Below are 21767 nucleotides of genomic sequence, written 5' to 3' on the forward strand. Positions count from 1 at the left end.
CATTACTTGATACTTAGACCATTAAATTAGATTGTGCCCCTTCAGATGGAGAAAATCACACAAACCTAAATAATTTCCTATAATCATCCATAAAGAAAGTTTGATCTAGTGATCCGCAAACAAACTCATCCGATGTGGAGGAAGGCACTCAAAGCCAACGCGCAAGTTTGAATGCATCACTTACAAACCAGTAATGGAGACCATGGAATTTAAATAATTTCTCTCCCACTTAGTAATTTAAAGCGAGGAATTTTAACATGCACACACACACAGCACAACATAAAAGGAAATAAATATGAAAAATAATTTTTCAACTATTATGGCCTCATCCATAGTTGTCCTCCGTGTGCCACTAACCCTCGCCGCTGCCAACGGGTCATGTCATCGCTTCTATCTTGCTTCCTTTTCTGTTGTGCCTCTGGACCTCAAATAGCAACACACCTCGTAAGGATACGATCCACGATAAAATAAAATTTTACATTTATCGATCCTATATTTCACAAGGGAATGTACATGTAATCTAGATCGAACAGAATATAAAATCCTAAAAACTAATACAGCTCCTGCTGTATTTAATAATTATAATCATGCACACACATAAAATGCCCTCGACATGCCCGAGGGTCCAATCACACACAAACATAATAGGGTCATAATAGTTGGAACTAGGATGCCTGCAATCACAGAGTTAATCTATTTGCACATCCTACTATTATCCTGCCTAAATTTATGTATAAAAAGTCCATAATTTAACTGAAAACCAAACACAGAGGTAGAAAACTAGCTCTGATACCAATTATTGGGTGCTACTCGGAATTCCGTTCTGTTTCCCCTGTACAAAAATTTGTACAAGCACAGAACTTTTCCTAGCAGCCCATGTGCTCTACAGAAGTTAAACATCGATTGCAATTGAAATTTAACATTTTTAATCCAAGTTGTTCTTCAGAAGTTAAACTTGGATTGGAAATGGAACTTAAGATTTTTACTCCAAGTTCAACCCATGTGTTCTTCAGAAGTTAAACTATATTACAGAAGTTGATTAAATATCTATTTCAAAGATTAGCTTCCAGGTTAAACATGGCGAGGCACTCGGCCTTCTTGGGTATGAGATCATCCACCACTTCCTACACAAAGCCTTTCAAAGAAATTGAATTTAAACTTCCTACAGTAACCTTAGGTTTAACTATAGATGTAATGACCCAATTTTCCCTATTTCAAGTTCTAAAAGTCCATAAAAATATTTGGAAATACTTTTAAAATATTCTAGAGATTTTTAGGAATTTTTAGAGTATTTTTACGTAATTTTTGGAGGTCGTTTAGTAGGGTTACAAAAAGAAAGAAGTTTTAAAAAAAATGTTGAAGGTGAGATTCGAACCCACGATCTCGGGTCGGACTGACCCAAGCAAAATTGGCCCAACCAGCTGAGCTACACGGTTTTTGATAATTATATATGGAGCGATATATATTTAACTAGTAGTTACGAACAGTAAATAAATTGGAAATAAAAGGGCGCGGCTGAGAATCGAAGCCCAGACCTGTGGCTTCGAGCAAAACTCAACGGACCAACTGCGCCAGCGGTCTTTGCTGATCAGATATGCAGCGACAAGTATATAAGGTAAAGTTAGAAATGAAAATAACCTAAGGTATAAGATTTAAATCTTATTTCGAAAACCTAAAATTTTCTCTCAAAAATCCCCTTCTCTTCTCACGCGGCGACACCGTTCTTCTCTCGGGCGGAAACACGAAGAAGCTAGGGTTTCGTCTCGGTGGCCGGTCAAGGGTTTGATCCAAGAGGTTCTTCCCGTCTTCACGAACCCTCGTCGAAGGGAGCACGGAGGATGCAAGGAGCCGTTGGAATTTGAGTTACCCGAACCCTAGATCCCTCCTTCTCCGGTTGTAAGTCCAAGAACAGCGATGTGAGTTTCTTCTCACCTGCAGTAGGAGTTGTTCCGCGATTTTGCTTTTCTTCTTTGTTTTCTCGCTGAGCAGGAACAGCCTTAGATTCAGTGGTTCCGAGCTTCGATTTGTTTTCATGGTTTTCGGATTTTTGGTTGTAGAGAAACATGATGTTAGGGATCTTGGAATAGATTTAAGATTTTGCTTGCTCTGTTGCTAATCTGTTGAAGCATGTTTAGAGTTTAGAACAACTTTTTCTTTAACATCATATTTGCAAGCAAGAGCAATTTTGTATAGGGCTGATAACAGTCATAGCCAATTACCTCAAGCCAAAGTGTGCAGTTCCAGTACCTTTTAGTTACTGCCGTGCATGAATAGCCCTCATCCTAAGCCTACTGTTTAGATCTTGGACAGCAACTTAGTTTTGATTTCTTCTTGTTGTTTTAATGAACATGAACAGCCCTTATATTTAGCATTTCAGTTTGCTTGGATTTCCTTACTAGCTTGTCAAGCAGAGAACAGAATTGTTTCCAGGTTTTAATCATAACCATGGGCTTAGTTGAAAATTAGTATTCCAGGAAATACCCTAGATTATTCAGATGATATGCTCATAGTATGCAAATTTTAGTGCTTTATTATTAGATATACATGAGCAGATTTTCTAGATTCCATTGCATGCTTGGTAGATGAATTTGTTTTACTTTCACAGCATGTTTAAGTCCTCATTACTACTTGCTTAGTTGGGATATTTCACAGTTTGATCTTCTATAGCATTTCTAACCATTTCTTAAATTGCATGCTTAGCTTTACTTTCACAGCAGGTTTAAGATGATTTATTTCCCTTTGCCATTAGATGTGCACGTTGATACTTTTTAGTCTCTTTTGCTATTAGAATATCTTGAGCATGCAATTATTAGTTTCTTTGCTATTACATGAGCATGAGCTTCTGTCTTTAAGAACTATAAGCAAGAAAGACTAAGGTCTAGACTTGATTTCAATTCCAGAAGATTGAATATCAAAAGCGCACACAAGGTGTTTGCTTAAATGCCAAGTAAGGGCAAGTATAAAGAAGTTATAGTTAAAAAGAAAGTATTTTACTTTTAAAGGGCATGTACCGGACACAAGGTCCAAGGGATGGGCTCCAAGATGCCCCTAGGCACAAGGCCTAGAAGTATCTTAGTAGTTTCAGGATTAGCTACCTCGATTCTTATTAAGAATGCGCGCAAAGTGGTACAATGCCGGGCCCAAAAGAAGTTTATTATTATTTTGAAGTATTAAAGTATAAGTTTTGAAACAAATGAAACAAGCTTCAAATATGTTTTGAATTAGAAAGTTTAGTTTCTTGTTGTTTGAAGCATTCAGTAGTAGTTTTATTTGTTTCTTGCTATTAGATTATTCAGCATGTTTAGCTTTATTTGCTCTCAGCATGCAGTTATAGTTTTATTGGTTTATGAGCATGATCAGCTATACATGTTTAGTATTTCAGTTAGTATGATTCCTTTATTGGATTTTGAGCATGAATAGCTATACATGCTTAGTATTTCGGTTAGTATGATTCCTTTATTGGATTATGAGCATGATTAGCTATACATGTTAGTATTTCAGTTAGTATGATTCCTTCATTGGATTATGAGCATGATTAGCTATACATGTTTAGTATTTCAGATAGTATGATTCCTTTGCTATTTATGAGCATGAGTAGCTTTACATGTTAGCATTCAGTTTTAGCATGTTTTTATTTATATACATGCATATCGAGTTTTGAGTAGATAGCGCTCACTAAGCTTTATGCTTATAGACTGCACTTCCTCCTACTGCAGATAAAGAAAAGGAAAAGATTTAGCAAGGAAGGCGACAAGGTGGTGGTGATGAAGGTGTGTGATGGCTGGACTATGGGGAGATCAAGAGTTTGCTAAGGAATTGTTAAGACTTTTCTATTTAGAGTTCTTTAGTTTTCTTTAAATGCTATTAAGAGTCAAGATTGTAATTAAGTTTATTCCGCATTTGTAGTTGGGTTCTATTGATGGAGTGATATTGTTGTTTGCTATTATTAGGGTAGTTTCCTGCTTTTATTTGTGATATTATACTGCGTGGTTGTGAAGATATATGTTCCAGCCGCCTGTGGCTGAGTATAGTTTGTTTGTATTGATGATTTAGTCATCGGTACAGGGGAGACTCTGCCGAAATTTTTCGGTAGAGATTCCTCGTGGTTTTTAATTATACCGGTTAAGTAGAGTTAGTAGTTAAGTAACGGTCACTCTTAGAGAGTAGTAGTAGTAGTAAGAAGGGTGGTCGTTACAATAGAGACCACAATAGAAACACAAAATCGATAGCTTCTTGTGTTGGTATTTCAGGATCCATACAAAGAACACAAACTAATTATGCAGCGGAAATAAATAATTAGTTATATCTTTCTTTGCAGCTAAAGACTTCTTGATCTTTTGTTGTATTCCTCTCCTCCTCTTGGACGTCGTGTGGGCGACGATCTACCAAGATAAAATTCACCCGAACCTTCTTCTTTGTCTACAAGTTTCGGCCACCCAAGGAATGCCAAAATAGGAAACTTCCTTCTCTTCTTCTTCCCCTCCAAGCAAACCGTCTACAAGAAGATGGAGCTTGATGTGCCACCGACCATAATAGAAGAAAACAAAGGGAGAAGAGAAAGAGAGAAGGGCCGGCCACCAAGGAAAAGAGAAGAGGGAAAGCTTAGGTTTTGACCCTAAGGGAACAAGAGAAATATGGAGATGTGTTATGTGTTATTCGTTATTCCCATACAACACCCTCTACCTCTCTTTTATAATCCTTGGTCATCGCAAAAAAGGAAATTTTAATAATAATTAAATTCTCTCTCTCTTTTAAATTACCTATTGTGATGGCTACAAAAGGAAAGTTTAAAATTAAATTTCTCTTCTAAATCATGGTTACACAAAAGGGAAGTTTTATCAAAATTAAAATCTCTCTTTTTAAACCAATATAGATGGCAACAAAAAAGGGAAAGATTTTAAAATTTAAAACTCTCTTTTAAAACCATGTAGATGGCTTCAAAAAAAAGAAAGATTTTAAAATTAAAATCACTCTTTTAATCCTTTGTAGATTGCTATAAAAGGAAAGATTTTAACAAAAATTAAAATACCTCTATTTATTTCTTTATTGGTTGACCCCTTGCTTGGTCACCAAGCAAGGCTTGGCCGACCACATCTTGGACAACAAGATGGGCTTAGCCGGCCCCTTGCTTGGGAACCAAGAAAGGATGTGGCCGGCCCCTAGCTTGGGTAAAAAGCTGGGCTTTGGGTAGATAAAAAGGCTTTTAATAAGAGGCTACAACAGGGACTTAGATGAGGAATTGGTTTTGGCTTCCTAATGGACTTGAGCTTCCTATGTTCGACCCAAACACCCAACTCAAGTTCATCAATAATAACTCATACCATTAAAGAGTTATTATTGAACTACCGCACCAATCACATATTACATTATGGGCTCCTTTTTATCAAGAGTGCATTAATCTCCCTATGTTTAAGATATCGAATGTCCATTAATTAAATAAGTTACTGATAACTCACTTAATTAATATCTAGCTCCATGAGTAGTACCACTCAACTTCATTGTCATGTCAGACTACGTCCACCTACAGAGTTTAAATGACAATCCTTATGAGCTCCTCAAGGGGACATCATCAACCTAGATAACTAGGACACAGTTTCCTTCTATAATCAACAACACACCATATAAATAATATTATTTCCCAACTTATCGGGCCTATTGATTTAACAAATAAATATCACCCATTGATAAATTAAAGAAATAAATACTAACTATATGTGCTTGTTATTATATTGGGATTAAGAGTAAGCACATCCATAATAACAGAGGTTATGTTCTTTTATGCAATCAGTATAAAAAGAACAACCTCAAATGGTCCTACTCAATACACACATAGTGTACTAGTGTAATTTTATAGTCAAGATAAACTAGTACCAAATTACACTACAACCATTCCAATGGTTTGTCCCAATGCATCTTGGTTGTGAGCTACTATTTATAATTTATAAGGAATTGATAACATGATCTTCTATGTGATACCGCACACCATGTTATCTACAATATAAATTAAATGGACAACGGCATTTTACTAAATGCAGACATTTGACCAATGTGATTCTCATTTCAAAATAAATATTCAAACAAAAAGCTTAGGCTTTTAGTATATATCCTAACAATCTCCCACTTATACTAAAAGACTATGCTGTCATATATACTACCATACATCTGATTCTCATCCCCTCAACATGCCCATCAAAAGCTCTCACCGGAAGGGCCTTAGTGAAAGGATCTGCCAGTTTATCTTTTGATGTAATCTTGATGACAACAACTTCTCTTCACTTTACGATATCTCATATCAGGTGGTACTTACGCTCAATGTGTTTACTTGTCTTATGGGCTCATGGTTCCTTTGAGTTTGCTACTGCACCACTATTATCACAATAAATTATGATAATTTTGGGCAAAGCAGGAATCACATCTAAGTCCTTCAAGAAGTTTCTAAGCCATACAACTTCTTTGGCTGCCTCAGAGGTTACCACATACTCAGCTTCCATGGTGGAGTCCGAAATGCATTTCTGCTTAACACTCCTCCATGTTATGGCTCCACCTCCAAAAGTAAACACATACTTTAATATATTGCCCCTATCTGATTGGAAATCTGAATCCGTGTAACCCACAGGAAGCAAATTATCTGCCTGATAAACCAGCATATAATCTCTAGTCCTTCTCAGGTACTTTAATATATGCTTTACGGCAGTCCAATGCCCCTGTCCTGGATTACTTTGATATCTACTAACCATGTCCATGGTAAAACAGATATCCGGTCTCGTATATAGCATTGCATACATTAGGCTTCCTACAGCCGAAGCATAAGGAACTGCCTTCATGTCCTCTATCTCCTTTGATGTTTTAGGACACATCTCTTTTGATAAAGGTACTCCATGCCGAAAAGGTAGAAAACCTTTCTTGGAGTTTTGCATGCTAAAACAAGTTAGGATAGTATCGATGTACGAAGCTTGGAATAAGCACAACATCCTTTTCTTGCAATCCCTTTATTTGCTTCATATGGATGTTTTCTTCAAGACTTCCATTAAGGAAAGCTATCTTGACATCCATTTGCCAAATCTCATAATCCATATAAGCAGCAATAAAAAAAAAGAATCCGGATAGACTTAAGTATGGCTACCGGCGAAAAGGTTTCCTCATAATCGATTCCCTCTTTCTGAGTATGCCCTTTTGCAACAAGCCTTGCTTTGAAGGTTTCCACCTTCCCATCTGCCCCTCTTTTTCTATTGTAGACTCATTTACACCCAATGGTTTTTACACCATTTGGTGGTTCTACATGCTCCCAGACCTGATTAGAATACATAGATTCTATTTCAGAGTTCAGTGCACTTTGCCAAGATGCTGCATCTTTATCTTAGAGTGCTTTATCATATGTGCAGGGATCAAGTTCATGTTCACCAGGGATCAAGTCTGAAGACTCTCCCAAAAATATGAATCTATCAGGTTGCCGAATAACCCTCCCACTACGACGTGGCACTGCTTATAATTATGCATCATTAGTGACATGTGTTGCAGTTTCTTATGGTATCTCATCTTGTACCGTTGGTACTAAAGTAGACGTGTGTTCTCTTTTTTCTTCAAGAATAATTTTACTCATGGGCTTGTGGTTCATTATATAGTCTTCTTCTAAAAATCGGGCATTGGTGCTAACAATGACCTTATAATCTTTAGGACTATAAAATAAACCACCTTTCGTTCCTTTAGGATAACCCACTTATCAGTGTCTCCCTTCAGCACATGTGTTGGACAACCCCAAATCTGAATATGCTTCAGACTAGGCTTACGCCCATTTCACAATTCTGTGGGAGTAGAGGGTACTGACTTAGAAGGTACCAAGTTTAGAATGTACACTGTCGTTTCCAGAGCATATCCCTAAAATAAATTTGGTAATTCTGAATAACTTATCATTGATCTAACCATTTCCATAAAAGTCCTATTCCTTCATTCTGCCACACCATTCTGTTAGGGTGTACCAAGTGCAGACAGTGGGGATTGAATCCCGGCCTCTGACAAGTTACTCCTAAACTCTCCTAAGAGGTACTCGCCACCACGATCAGACCGTAGTGTCTTGATACTTTTACCATGATGTTTCTCCACATCAGCCTTATATTCTTTGAACATATCAAAGCACTCAGACTTGCGGCGCATCAAGTAAATGTACCCGTATCTCGAATAGTCATCTATAAAAGAGACAAAATATTTAAAACCACCTCTTGCCTGGATAGTCATAGGTCCACACAAATCAGAATGAACTAATTCCAACACTTCTTTGGCTCTATACCCCTTAGCCTTAAAAGGTCTTTTGATCATTTTTTCTTCTAAGCAAGACTCGCAGGTTGGAAAGTTTTCCACCACCAATGAACCCAAAAGTCCATCGGCTATTAACCTTTGAATCCTACTTAAGTTAATATGACCTAGCCTTAGATGTCAAAGATTTGTTTGGTTCATTTTCGAAGGCTGCTTTCTCTTATTTGAATTAGAAGATGTGTTATTAATTTCCATTTGTTGCATCATGGGAGTTAGTGGATTTAGAGTATACAAATTGCTAACCAGCGTACCAGAATAGATAGCTATCCTATTTTTCTTGACAACTACTTTGTCATCAAAAGAAATAGAATATCCATCCATAAATAGTTTGGAAATAGAAATCAAGTTCTTTCTAAAACTTGGTACATAAAGACAATTTCTCAAAATCAATGTTTTATTCCTATCAAAGGATAAATAAACATCTCCCACTGCAACAGTCGCCACTTTTGTAGCATTGCCCATGTAGACGGTGATTTCCCCTTCATATAGTTGTCAGGTTCTTGGAACCCCTGCAATGAATTGCAGACATGATCAGTGGCTCCCGTATCTGCACACCAGGTACCGGTAGATAACACCGCTAAACATGTTTCAACAACTAAAGAATAAGATACACCTTTATTGTTCTCACTTTTGTGAGGACAATCCAAGTTTTGTTTCCAATTAATGTAATTGGGACTAGTAAGTTTGTTCTCTTTCAATATATCAGCAAGAGGATTGAAAGTCATTTGAAATCCTAAGAATCACAAAATATTTGGTCAAAACTTTAGAATTTAAAATTATATTGATTCCTCAAACAATATCATTTAAATTCACCAACACCTCAAAACACTGTGAATTTTGTATGCCACGATAGTGTGGACGTTTACAAATTTAAACATTTGTAAGAGGGGGTTTTACCCATTAATTTTATTATCTTGTCAACCTAACTTTATGACAAATAAAATTAATAGTTGATTTTTCTTCGGTCATACAAATAATAGCAGTGACTCTGATGGGGAGGATATTATTAAATGTGCCTAAGTGTATACCATTACTTGATACTTAGTCCATTAAATAGGATTGTACCCCTTCAGATGGAGAAAATCACACAAACCTAAATAGTTATAATCATCCATAAAGGAAGTTTGATCTAGTGATCCGCAAACAAACTCATCCGATGTGGAGGAAAGTACTCAAAGCCAACGCGCAAGTTTGAATACATCACTTACAAACCAATAATGGAGGCCATGGAATTAAATAATTTCTCTCCCACTTAGTTATTTAAAGAGAGGAATTTTAACATGCACACACACACAGCACAGCATAAAAGGCAATAAATATGAAAAATAATTTTCCAACTATTATGACCTCATCCATAGTTGTCCTCCGTGTGCCACTAACCCTCGCCGCTGCCAACGGGTCATGTCATCGCTTCTATCTTGCTTCCTTTTCCGTTGTGCCTCTGGACCTCAAATAACAACACACCTCGTAAGGATACGATCCGCGACAAAATAAAATTTTACATTTATCCATCCTATATTCCACAAGGGAATGTACATGTAATCTAGATCGAACAGAATATAAAATCCTAAAAACTAATACAGCTCCTACTGTATTTAATAATTATAATCATGCACACACATAAAATGCCCTCGACATGCCCGAGGGTCCAATCACACACAAACATAATAGGGCCATAATAGTTGGAACTAGGATGCCTGCAATCACAGAGTTAATCTATTTGCACATCCTACTATTATCCTGCCTAAATTTATGTATGAAAAGTCCATAATTTAATTGAAAACCAAACACACAGAGGTAGAAAACTAGCTCTGATACCAATTGTTGGGTGCTACTCGAAATTCTGTTCTGTTTACCCTGTACAAAAATTTGTACAAGTATAGAACTTTTCCTAACAGCCCATGTACTCTACAGAAGTTAAACTTGGATTGTAAACGAAACTTAACATTTTTAATCCAAGTTGTTCTTCAGAAGTTAAACTTGGATTGGAAATGGAACTTAAGATTTTTACTCCAAGTTCAACCCATGTGTTCTTCAGAAGTTAAACCATATTACAGAAGTTGATTAAATATCTATTTCAAAGATTGGCTTCCAGGTTAAACATGGCGAGGTACTCGACCTTTTTGGGTATGGGATCATCCACCACTTCCTACACAAAGCCTTTCAAAGAAATTGAATATAAACTTCTTACAGTAACCTTAGGTTTAACTATAGAGACCACAATAGAAACACAAAATCGAAATACAAAATTGATAGCCTCTTATGTTGGTATTTTATGATCCATACAAAGAACACAAACTAATTATGCAGTGGAAACAAGTAATTAGTTATACCTTTCTTTGCAACTAAAGACCTCTTGATCTTTTGTTGTATTCCTCTCCTCGTCTTGGACATCGTGTGGGGGATGATCTACCAAGATAAAATCCACCCGAACCTTCTTCTTTGCCTACAAGTTTTGGCCACCCAAGGAATGCCAAAATAGGAAACTTCCTTCTCTTCTTCTTCCCCTCCAAGTAAATTGGCCACAAGAAGATGGAGCTTGATGTGCCGTCGGCCTGTCCCCAGGGCGTAGCATAGCTGGAGGCGCATGGTTTCATGGCTGAGAGGTCCAGGGTTCGATCCTCGGGGTGTCATTGCCTGGGGTTAGCGTCTCGGTTATGCACTTTCAACTGTGTACCTACATTTACCTCCCTCCATATCCACGGGAGCGGCTCTAGGGGGGCGGCTGATATGGCGGTTCCATTTTTTTTTTTTTTGATGTGTCACCGGCCTTAAGAGAAGAAAACAAAGGGAGAAGAGAAATAGAGAAGGGCCGACCACCAAGGAAAAGAGAAGAGGGAAAGTTTAGGTTTTGACCCTAAGGGAACAAGTGAAATATGGAGATGTGTTATATGTTATTCGTTATTCCCATAAGGCATCCTCTACCTCCCTTTTATAATCCTTGGTCACGGCAAAAAAAGAAAATTTTAATAATAATTAAAATCTCTCTCTTTTCAATTTCCTATTTTGATGGCTACAAAAGGACAATTTAAAATTAAACTTCTCTTCTAAATCATGGTTACAAAAAAGGGAAGTTTTATCAAAATTAAAATCTCTCTTTTTAAACCAATATAGATGGCAACAAAAAAGGAAAGATTTTAAAATTTAAAACTCTCTTTTAAAACCATGTGGATGCCTTCAAAAAAGGAAAGATTTTAAAATTAAAATCTCTCTTTTAATCCTTTGTAGATTGCTATAAAAGGAAAGATTTTAACAAAAAATAAAATCTCTCTTTTTATTTCTTTAGTGGCCGACCCCTTGATTGGTCACCAAGCAAGGCTTGGCCGGCCACATCTTGGACACCAAGATGGGCTTGGCCGGCCCCTTGCTTGGGCACCAAGCAAGGATGTGTTCGGCCCCTAGCTTGGGTAAGAAGCTAGGCCTTGGATGGATAAAAAGGCTTTTATTAAGAGGCTACAACAGAGACCTAGAGGAAAATTGGTTTTAACCTCCTGATGGACTTGAGCTTCCTGTGTTCGACCCGAACACCCAACTCAAGTTCATCAATAATAATGCATACCACTAAAGAGTCATTATTGAACTACCGCACCAATCCCATATTACATTATGGGCTCCTTTTTATCATGAGTGCATTAATCTCCCTGTGTTTAAGATATCGAATGTCCATTAATTAAATGAATTATTGATAACTCACTTAAATTAATATTTAGCTCCAAGAGTAGTACCACTCAACTTCATTGTCATGTTGGACTAAGTCCACCTGCAGAGTTTACATGACAATCCTTATGAGCTCCTCAAGGGGACATCATCAACCTAGATAACTAGGACACAATTTCCTTCTATAATCAACAACACACCATATAAATAATATTATTTTCTAACTTATTAGGCATATTGATTTAACGAATAAATCTCACCCATTGATAAATTAAAGAAATAAATACTAAGTATATGTGCTTGTTATTATATCAGGATTAAGAGTACGCACATCCATAATAATAGAGGTTATGTTCTTTTATGCAGTCAGTATAAAAAAAATAACCTCAAATGGTCCTGCTCAATATACACATAGTGTACTAGTGTAATTTTATAGTCAAGATAAACTAGTACCAAATTACACTACAATCATTCCAATGGTTTGTCCCAATCCATCTTGGTTGTGAGCTACTATTTATAATTTATAAGGAACTGATAACATGATCTTCTGTGTCATACCACACACCATGTTATCTACAATATAAATTAAATGGGCAACTGTATTTTACTAAATCCAGACATTTGACCAATGTGATTCTCATTTCAAAATAAATGTTCATACAAAAAGCTTAGGCTTTTAGAATATATCCTAACAATTGGAACCCCAAGGTTGTTTTGATGTGATTAACAAGTTAAGTTAGGTCCTGTGGTATTTTAACCCTGTGTCTAAGTGTGTAGGAACTTAGGAGCACAGGAAGTCGAGCGGAAGACATGGCTAGCAAGAATGACGGCACGGGGAGAGAGTCGACGGGCTCGGTGCGTCCGAGGGACGAGGTGCCGCGGAAGAGTACCTCGGTGGACGAGAAGGAAGCGTGCGCTGGTTCCGAGGGACAAGAAGCCGAAGCAAAAGATTGCTCGGGGAGCCAGAGACGCAGCTAGAGAGAAGGTTGGGATGGGAGAGAGCTGACGGGTGCGTTCGAGGGATGAAGAGCTACGGATGAGTACGCTGGTGGACGAGAAGGAAGCACGCGATGATTCTAAGGGATGAGAAGCTGGAGCGGAAGCCTGCTCGAGAAGGCCGGAAGTTGGGTTCGAGTGAGCCCTATTCTGGATGGTCGAGATCACCCAAGTGAGCGGAAGACCCGGACCGAGGCGAATGGAGCCGGAGTAGAAGACCTGGGTTGAAAAAGTCAACGAGGTTGACTTTCCCCACCCGGGGAGCCCTGAACCATTCCGGGCGCCCAGAATGCTAATTCTATCCAGAATGATGTGGACGCTAACCGTTGCGTCGGGGATAAAGTTTTATCCCCTCCCAGGTGCTTGGAACCCTTCCAGGCACCCCGACCAAAGCTATAAATACAGCCTTGGTCCAGAAGCTAAAAAACAGACAAGCAATTATCATTTCCAACAGTTATGTGCTTCATTTGTAGTTTAGCTTCTTTATTTTCTGTGCTTAAATATTGTAAGAGGCTTCTCCACCTGAAGGAGATAGTTAGTGTGCTTCAACTTCCTTGGATTAACAACCTACCCAGTTGTAACCAAGTAAAACCCCTTTGCCTCTTCTTTCCTGTTTTATTTGTTTACTTTATTTATGCAAGTGTTATTCTGAAAGATCGAGAAGGGTTGCTTTTAATTTTTGCAAGGCTTTTCAACCCCCCTTCTAGCCGGCCTCCGCGATCCAACAAGTGGTATCAGAGCAAGGATGTCTCAGAAGGACTAACCGCCGACTGAAGCAACGAGATGGTCGGAGTTAACATCTACCCATCAACTTTCGAGGGGGAGTTCGATTTTTGGAAGCGACAAATGCAGGTTTATTTTAAAACTGACTTTAATATGTGTCTAACAATGAAATATGGTTTTGAAATGTCCAAAAGCAAAGAAGGAGAAGAACTTGAGGAGCATCAGTGGACTGACGAGCAACGTAACGAGGTTATGGAAAATGGTAAGGCCGAGTCCAGTCTTTTGAGCGTACTACCTGCCAAGGATCTCGACAGAGCCAGAAAATACAAAAGCGCAAAAGAAGTTCTTGAAACTCTATGAAAAACCAGTTGAGGTCAAATCCAACTCCTTGATGGACACCAAGTCACTGTCAGAAGAGTCTGAGATCGAGGAAACTACCGGGACAACCTTAACAGCCGAATTCCATCCCGAGGACACAGAAAGCTCATCCCAGATGAGCATCGATGAAAGGGGAGAGTCTTCGAAAGAAAACAACTCGACAGGGGGAGAATCAAAAGCCGACAAGGTAAGTCAGGTATGGTCTTCACCTCCTGACCAATTAATTAAGTCAATACAAATGTTGCCGGAAGATTTTTGCGAATTAGAAACGTTGTCGAAAGATTTTTGTAAATTAGAAATTATCTTGTCAAAAGAATTTTGCGAATTAAAATCTAAAAAATTATTTACTAAGAATAGTGAGTTAAAAGAAACTCAAGCAACAACTTGTTGATTAAATAATCTCGACAAACTAACAATAGAAAATAACATGATAAAGGACATAATACAATTTTCTACATGCTCAATATTTTCTGCTTCAAATTTGAGAAATTATGATAGACTAAAATGGAAATTTAGATATCATAATGATTAAAAAATGACAATAACTTAAGAACGAATTTTGTTTAAATAATAATAATAATAATAATAATAATAATAAGCCAGTATTATTCTTTTTGCAAATCGTTAAACCATGAAAATCTCGTTTGAGTTATCCCTGCGAAGGATTTTTTTTTTTTTTTGCTTATCTAAAATGCAATTTGTGACAAATCTTGAAAATGCATGCTCTATTTTTTTGTCTCAAAAATTGAATTAAAAAGAGCTATCAGAAAATTCTTTTGGTTTCTATCTTTCAAAGTATTTCATATAAATATACTTTGCTTATTTCAAAGGATTAACCCTTAGCTTTTTTTCTTAGAACTCTATTTTTTATGTGATCAATGGGGGAGAAGGTAATATTAAGTCTAGGGGGAAGTAGCATCAAAATTAAAATTTTTATCTTTTTGCACTTTCATTGCAAAATTTAATTACTTTTAATTTATGCTAGTTACCCTAGCTTAACTTGGATTGCTCACATCAAAAAGGGAGAGATTGTTGGAACCCCAAGGTCATTTTGATGTGATCAACAAGTTAAATTAGGTACTGTGGTATTTTAACCCTGTGTCTAAGTGTGAAGGAACTTAGGAGGATAGGAAGTCGAGCGGAAGACGTGGCTAGCGAGAAGGACGACACGGGGAGAGAGCCGATGGGCTCAATGCGCCCGAGGGACGAGGTGCCACGAAAGAGTACTCCCGGCGAACGAGAAGGAAGTGTGCGCTGGTTCCGAGGGATGAGAAGCCGAAGCGGAAGATTGCTCGAGTAGCAAGAGACGCAGCTAGCGAGAAGGTTGGCACGGGAGAGAGCTGACAGGCTCTGTGCGTCCGAGGGATGAAGAGCTACGGATGAGTACGCTGGTGGACGAGAAGGAAGCATGCAACGATTCTGAGGGACAAGAAGCCAGAGTGAAAGCCTGCTCGAGAAGGCCGGAAGTTGGGTTCGGGTGAGCCCTATTCCGGATGGCCGAGATCACCCAAGCCAGCGGAAGACCCGGACCAAGACGAACGGAGCCGGAGCAGAAGACCCGGGCTGAAAAAGTCAACGAGATTGACTTTCCCCACCCGGGGCGCTCGGAACAGTCCGAGGCGCCCGGAACCATTCTAGGCGCCCGGAATGCTGATTCTATCCAGAACGATGTGGACGTTGATCGTTACATCGGGGATAAAGTTTTATCCCCTCCCAGGCGCCTAGAACCCTTCCAGGCGCCCCGACGAAGGCTATAAATACAGCCTTGGTCCAGAAGCTAAAAAGCAGACAAGCAATTAGCATTTTCAATACTTTTGTGCTTCATTTGTAGTTTAGCTTCTTTATTTTTTTTGCTTAAATGTTGTAAGAGGCTTCTCCACCTGAAGGAGATAGTTAGTGTCCTTTAACTTCCTTGGATTAACAACCTCTCCGGTTATAACCAAGTAAAACCCCTTTGCCTATTCTTTCCTGTTTTATTTATTTACTTTATTTATGCAAGTGTTTTTTGAAAGTTCGAGAAGGGTTGCTTTTAATTTTTGCAGGGCTATTCAACCCCCTTCTAGCCGGCCACCGTGATCCAACAAGGGTGAGGGTCTGAGTGCTGAGAGATTATACTCGGGGTACCATTCGACTAGTACTTTCATCAGTTGACTGGTATAGTCGACTGGACAGGCGACTGGGAGCAAACAGAATGTTTCTGTTCGCTCGACCAGTGTGGAGCAGTCGACTGGTACTTTTACCAACCGATTGGTATCTAGCCATTGGACTGTAACGGTCGAATTTTCACATAGGGCATGTAGCGCCCGCCCCTCCATTACTACTCTAAAGAAGGGACGGGGTTACTTACTTAAACATTACATACATGTATATGCATATGAACTCATGGCAGCGGAAGTGGGTTGTCTAAAATTTAATTTGCTCATATGCATATGGACTAAACATGACATGTGAACCATATAATCATATAACATAGTAAACATGTTTAACATACTAATCCTTCAACATAACATGTAACTTGATTTATCATCAACTACTTAACATAATTCATGATCTCATAAGCATACCAACATGAACAATAAAACATAAGAACATAATCTATCCATGCTAGTCCAAGTAGTTATCAAACATATAGTTAAACATGGTTCACATAAGGTCAAAACATATATATAATTTCTGAAACACAAGGATCTATTCCACCATGCCACACCCACACACATTCTTGCCCTTCCTGCTACTCCTCTTAGCTTAGCAACTCTTTTCCTTTTTTTGCAGTACAAGGAAACATAAAACTATAAGCACATAGGCTTAGTAAGTCCCTTTCCTACTCACAAAAACCACAACTCATGCGTAAACATAAAATCTTATCATAACATGTGAGAGCATAAACATAAAAACTATATCATATCATGTGAGCACATAAACATGAAATCATATCCTATCATGTGAGAGCATAAACATAAAATCATATCATATCATGTGAACACATAAACATGAAATCATATCCTATCATATGAGAGCATAAACTTAAAATCATATCATATCATGTGAGAGCATAAACATAAAAACCATATCATATCATGTGAGCACATAAACATGAAATCGTAACATGATCATATAATCATCATAGACATATTTTCAGAGCATCTTACATAATCATAAGAAAATCATATAACATGAACTTGTAGATGCAAGATGTTCTTTTAAAAACATGTATCATGAAATGAATATATATATGCAAGATGTCCTTTTGAAAACATATATCATATACATACTTAAACATAATCTCAATATGAGGGCCCGGCTTATACTACATACATACATAAATGCACGCATCCTAAACAGATCCAAGGTAGCTAATCTTGAACCTACTAGGAACTAGGCTCGTTTCATAGACCATCGACCTAGGGGCAACTTAGGAGCTCATCCCTTTTACTAGGCTCGTTTCATAGACCATCGACCTAGGGGCGCTTATGGAGCCCACCCTTGGTACAAGTCATACAAAAGTAAAATAGTATATCATGTTTCTTATCATATCATACATATCATGTTCTTGTCATATCTTGGCTTATCATGTTCTTGTCTTATCATGAAGAGTGCTCTTGATCCCAACTTAAGGGAAGCATCTCTTAGGCTTTTCATCTTACATAAGCCTTTCATAAACATATCATGTCCTTGTCATATCATGTAACTTAGCATGTTCTTGTCATATCATAAAACATAGCATGTTCTTAGCATATCATGAAACATAGCATGTTCTTTGCATATCATGAAGCATAGCATGCTCTTGTCATATCATAGCATAGCATACATAACATAAAGCATAACCTAAGGAATCATAACATGATGGCATGTGTGTACATAACATAAAGCATATCATAACATAAAAGTTCATACCATATCATGTAGAATCATTATCATGCATGGTTAGGGTTTTAAACTTCCTACAAACCCTAGAACCTAACTTGGCCGAACCATCAAAAGCATGAATCCTAGGTTTTTTATGCAACATAAAACATGGAAATCAAATACCTAAGTTCTCATAACATTTAATATAACAAGTGAGTCCCTTAGGAACCCTAGGTAGCTTCCTAACCTAATTCTCTTGTCTTGGCCGAAACTTGTGAGCATGCTTCTTGGGTTTTCAAGTAACATAAAACATGAAAATCAAATACTTAAGTTCTCATAATACTTAACATAGCATGTAAGAGCTTTAGAGACCCTAGTTAGCCTTTAACCTAATCCTTTCTTCTTTTTTTTCTTCTTGGCCGAACCCTAGTAGCATGGTTCTCAATCTTTTTCTTCAACATGAAGCATGAAAATCTTAAACTAACATCATATAGTGGGTGACATATAATGAGGATTCATGAACAAGCATAATTAGATTCTAAAACTTCCTCTAATTCCTTTATTCCTTCTTGGCCGAAACCTTATGAGCATGGTTTTAAATCTTTAATCAACATGAAGCATGGAACTTTAATCTAACATCATGTAGTGAGTTACAAATCATAAGGGATCATAACAAGCATAGTTTTCATTTAAAATTTTTCTAAACATCTTTATCTTTTCATGGCCGAATCCCTAAAGAGCAAGGTTCCAAGATCTAAGCAACATCAAACATGAAAAACCTTAACCTAACATTATGTAATGAGTTACAAACCATAAGGGATCATAAACAAGCATAGTTTTCATTTAAAACTTTCTCTAACCATCCTTATCTTTTCATGGCCGAAACTTCAAAGAGCAAAGTTCCAAGATCTAAGCAACATCAAACATTAAAAACCTTAACCTAACATCATGTAATGAGTTACAAACCATAAGGGATCATAAACAAGCATAGTTTTCATTTAAAACTTTCTCTAACCATCCTTATCTTTTCATGGCCGAAACTTCAAAGAGCAAAGTTCCAAGATCTAAGCAACATCAAACATTAAAACCTTATCTTAACATCATGTAGTGAGTTACAAACCATAAGGGATCATAAACAAGCATAGTTTTCATTTAAAACTTTCTCTAACCATCCTTATCTTTTCATGGCCGAAACTTCAAAGAGCAAAGTTCCAAGATCTAAGCAACATCAAACATAAAAACCTTATCCTAACATCATGTAGTGAGTTACAAACCATAAAGGATCATGTACAAGCATGGTTTACATCTTAACTTTCCCTAACCTCTCTCTTTTTTTTATAGCCGAAACTTAAGAAGCAAAGTTCCATCCTAAGTTTCTCGAAACATTTTTTTTAAATAGAAAACGTAGGAGGCTACTTGTACTGTAGGTGAGGGGGATACTTACATCCTCTCGCTTGATTTACTAGGTGAAGTAACCTTGCTTGGGAAGCTTTCCTAGAGAGAAAATCCTTTGGTTTGGGTGTCGGCAATGGTGAAGAGAAGAAGCTTGATTTCGGTGGAGAGAAGGAGGAGGAGGAAGAGAGAGCAAATGAAGTTTTCCTACTCATTTTCTTATTTATTTTCAATGAAGGAAGAAGGCAAAACCAACTTCTCATTGAAAGAATAAGAAGAAAACTTTAACTTTTCCTTCTTAGTGAAGGGGGTCTTCTCTTTCCCTACCTTTAACTACAATTTCCCTCTCTTTTATAACAGCACACCCCTGCTGGAGCTACTGGTTATGACGTAGAACCACTTACTAAGAGGTCCAAGGTTCAAACCTTGGTTATGCCCTCTTTTTGGTTCCATTTTTCTTTCATTTTTGGAAATATTCATATAAGGCTTATTCTAATCATGCAACAATTCTTATAAAAGACTTAGGGATTCCTATGGGTGTTACAGAGCAGTCGACTAATGGAAGTGGCAGTTGACTAGTATGTGGGGGTTTCCAACCCGTGGCCTATATAATCAAAGCTTTGGATCTTGGTTAAGGTTGACGAAATTAGTGGTGTGTAACCCTAATTAGTAGTTAATAAGTTCTCTAATGCTCATTGTAATCCAAGAGTCTTGGTTGGTGTTATGGTGAGGTTTCTCCACCCACAAGGAGTGACTTGAGGTAGCCGGAGTATGTCGGGGGCTAGTCCACTGATGGATCAAGATCGTCCACCTTACGGACAGTCGTGGAGTAGGAGCCCTAATCTCCGAACCAAGTTAAAGAAAATGTGTTAGCGGTTTGCTCTTTTCTTTATTGCTTATCTTGTTTGTATTATTCTGCTACGCAACTAACAAGTATAGGAAGAACCGTAAATTGGGGGTGCCATCTATTCAACACCTCTTCTAGTTGGCCATACAATCCCCAACACGCTCGAGTAGGATCCTCGGTCCTTGTCCACTCAGCACTGTTCCTCGAATGGATTGTGGAATAGTGCCCTATGGAGGGGAATCAGAGCATTGGGCACTTCTTTGTACGTGTCGGTCGGCTTCTTACTCTATCCCCAAACAAGTATATGATCCGCTCAGTCTCCATATCCGGCTTGGTGACCCGCCACTGAGGTCGCGAGTTCTTATACCTAGTGCTTGGTCATCGCTGTTGTTGTTGTTGCTCTAACATTTTGGTCACTCGAACTTGTATCAGCATATCTAACTCCTCCTTTGTTAAAGTCATCGTAGTGAGTCGTCCAGCATCCTCCATCTTCGCGTTTCAGATTCAAATTACGTTCCCACAGACGATACTAATATGATCCTGTCCGAAAATCATGGATATGGAAAGCTGGTGATGTGGCTATTGCATTGACTGGAAGTAGACTGTGCACCAATCTACAATCACAAGAAACGTCAGTGCCGAGCCAGGAAATGGGTCCCCACCGTTAGCCCTCTAACGCTCAAGTCAGTCGCCGACAAGAGGAAGAAGAAGACAAAAATAGTAGTACGCGTGTAAATAGTAAAATCATGCATCCCTGCGTTGATGTATGGACCCCCTTTATATAATGTCATGGTCGGTGACGTGCTCACTTTTCGAGGCATGGGCACATTCTCCTATTGGTCGTGGATACGTTCTCCAATTGGGTCTGGACATGTGGTCACGGACACATTCTTCAATTGGTCGTAGACACGTTCTCCGATTTGTTTGTCGTATGATCCTCCTGTAGACTATGCCATGTGCCTACGGTGCCATCTCCCAAAGTATATCCAAATACACGTCACCGTTCCCCCTGATCGACGGAGCAAGGAAGCCACTCAGTTAGTATTCTTCTGCTCAGTCGGCCCGACTGCTCTTCATTGTGATGACCGGGTATAGTAGTTTTTCTCCTGCCGCTCGGATAAGTTCTTCGGTGACCTTAGCGTTCTGCTGATTTGCAACATTGTTCTGAGCTAGACGGGGGCCAGCTTGGACAAAGCTCTTGCCGATCGGACACTTTACGCACCACTCGGCTATTGTAACTGCCCTCCGCTCGGCCACCATAGGTGGGCCCTCTGACATCCTATCATTGACCACCTTGACTTTGACCTCCACATTGACTACTCTCTCCATCTTTTGACCTGTACTTAATAGACCCTTATTTATCATTGTATCAATCATCATTGAGTCAATCCTTAATATTATAATAAATCATGATGAGATAATCCATACTATATAAAAAGATATAATATACATATTAAGATACAATTTTAATTAATTATGCAGACGATCTCTTAATTAAAATAAAATATTATACATAAATAAAATCTTAGTAAATATGTATCAAACAATTTATAATCAACATCAAATATTTCCAACACCGGTTACTTACAAAATCCGTCCCATTTCTTTGCACCGGGGC

This window comes from Zingiber officinale, chromosome 7B (assembly GCF_018446385.1).
Source record: "Zingiber officinale cultivar Zhangliang chromosome 7B, Zo_v1.1, whole genome shotgun sequence".
Lineage (NCBI taxonomy): Eukaryota > Viridiplantae > Streptophyta > Magnoliopsida > Zingiberales > Zingiberaceae > Zingiber > Zingiber officinale.